Consider the following 2,679-nt stretch of genomic DNA (forward strand, 5'->3'; position numbering starts at 1 on the left):
ACATAAGTGATTTCAGAAAACAGAAAAGGAAGAAAGAGCCCAACTTGTATGAGACTGGCACAGCCTTGATATGAAAACCAGTTAATGACATCACCAGAAATGGAAACCACAGGATGAACACGGATGCAGACATCCTCAACAAGATATTAGCAAACTGAAATCAGTAAAAGAAGAGGGAAAAACATCTCATCATCAAGATGGATGTGTTTTAGAAATAGATTATCATTTACCCTTTCCAGTGCCCTTTTAAGGCTGACGCAGTGCCTGAAGAGGCTAACACAGGAGGGTAAAGAACCCAGAGAAGAGATTTTTAGAACTCCTCTCTGGATCCTGTCTGGAGTCACAACTGAACCGGAAGATTTTAAGTCTTAGAACTTACTAGTATGTGTATAGTTAATACCAAAGTCATTAAATTTAAACTTGACCTTCAAAAAATAAATAAACTTACTGCGATAATTAAAAAAAAAAAATAGATTATCATTAGAAAATCAGCCAATAAGATTCATCATATTGACGCATTAAATGAGAGAAACATTAGGTTCACCTGTCAAGTTTAAGACACAAAAAGCATTGGATAGAGTTCGGCATGCGTTTATAATTTTTGAAAAAGCACATCTTTTAGTGAACTTAGACAGAGACTCCCTTAATCTGATAAAGGATAGACTTGCACCAAACACTGTACTCAATGGTGAAAAGCAGAGAGATTGTCTGAGAGGGAACAGAAGGCAGGGCGGTCAGCTGACACCACTTCTGTCCAGCTCTGTGTGAAGATGTCTCAGCCAGGGCAATAAGAACTAAAGAGAAATAAGTGTTATTAAGAAGAAATAAAATTATCATTATTTACAGATAACTCTGCACATAGGGAAACCAAAGCAACCTACAGATAAATTACTAGAATTAGTAAGTGAGCTTTGCATTGTGTGTCGGCGTGCTTAGTCATGTCCATCTCTTTGCAATCCCATGGTCTGTGGCCCACCAGGCTCCTCGGTCCATGGAATTTCCCAGGCAAGAATACTAGAGTGGGTTGTCATTTCCTCCTCCAGGGGATCTTCCTGACTGAGGGATAGAACCCACATCTCTTGTGTCTCCTGCATTGTGGGCAGATTCTTTACCACCGCACCACCTGCAAAGCCCTTACATTGTTGAATATAATTGTCTATTGTGTTGCACTGTATTGCTATAGTCAGGAAAGAAACAAAATAAACATAAAATACACTATTAGAGTAGCGTGAAAAAAATGTCAAACACTTGGAAATCTAACAAAAGACCTTTACAGGCAAAATTGCAAAACTTCATTGTGTGACACTGAAAGAGCCTAAAGAAATGGCAAGCTAGGAGTCCCATGAATCAGTAGATGCTACTCTGTGATATGAAGTCTTCTTCAAAGTGATGAGTGTTTCCACATGGCCTCAATCACCCTTCCAACAGGTCTTTGTTCTTTTTATTCTTTGGTATAACTGGATAAGCTAGCTCTAGAATGTAGGTGTAGTTCCAGAGTGAGGTGGGAAGGTTGCCGTGTCAGCAGCAGGCCCCGTCAGGCAGCTGTGTAACCACAGGAGTGCTGGTGGACAGGGGAGTCCACCGAGCAGGACAGAAAACATGGCACTTTGTGTGACTCAGGGCTGCATAAAGCACGGTGGACGCTGTGCTCCAGATCAAGGAGGCAAGGAGATTGGGTTTTTTCCCAATAAATAGATTGACTAACCAAACAGTGGAGGAGGAGGAAAAGAAAGGAAAGAAGGAAGAAAGAAAATGAGACCCCTTACTAACAACCCACACGTTCATGAAGAGACTAACAGTGGCAATGTAGATTCCAACATCTGGAAGCAAACTTGGAGTCAGACTCATGGATTTCTTGGCCCTTGGGAGTGTGACTGTTTTCTAGCCCTTCATGTGCTGAGTGGTCTGGGCCTGTAAACTGGTCATGTGGAAAGGAAGCTGTGCAGGTCAAAATTCTGCTGTTTATCTCTATGGGGCTATTTTCTTTGCTTGGTGGGTGTTTTCTGGGCTGGGCTGGAGCTACAGGCAGTGTCTTGGGTGATGTTTTCAGTCTGTTCAGATCTCTTGCCTTCTGGGGACTTTGAGCTGTCGCTCACATGTGAGGTTTCTCTCAGAGAAAGGATTTTGTGTAAGTTTTCTCGACAAACGTGATGAGTTTTCTGTTACGTGCAGCTATTAGGAGACAACCGTCTGGATGGAGAGGACCATTTGACAATTCATCATTGCAGACTCAGTGTTGGGTAGTTCTTCTGTTTCATTAAGAAAGAAATCGTTTGGTTCAGAAAAACCCTGAGGGTCGTTCAAGCTGGAGTCTCCGATGGTTTCCTCATTCAGTGTGAAGATGCAGTGCGGCCACTGAGAGAAGTTATTAGAAATGCAATCAGTGACTGTTCTGTCTAAACTTCTCTTATCCTCATTCCATGAACTGTTTAAAAATCAAGCAGTTAAAAAAGCCAGCTAAGATCTGGAGGCCTGTAAAGCAATACTTTTCACTTTTCTAACACCATTTATTCAAAGAGAAGAACATATATTAATTGCTGTTGATATGGGTTCTTGCGGAGCCCTAGCTGTTTTCCTGGGATAAGTTAGACATTGTGAGAACCCATATTAATCCCACAGTCCATGATCCAGAGCAAACTGAAGGGGTGATGGGAGCCCTCCATGTGTCAACTGTGGGAT

The 2,679-nt window shown here is 41.8% G+C and overlaps 1 pseudogene; it reads left to right on the plus strand.

The window, feature by feature from the left end:
• The first annotated feature begins 238 nt into the window (after positions 1-238).
• LOC122682330 lies at positions 239-348 on the plus strand (annotated as a pseudogene).
• Positions 349-2,679: the final 2,331 nt, after the last annotated feature.

The sequence above is a fragment of the Cervus elaphus genome, chromosome 23, assembly GCF_910594005.1.
Source record: "Cervus elaphus chromosome 23, mCerEla1.1, whole genome shotgun sequence".
Lineage (NCBI taxonomy): Eukaryota > Metazoa > Chordata > Mammalia > Artiodactyla > Cervidae > Cervus > Cervus elaphus.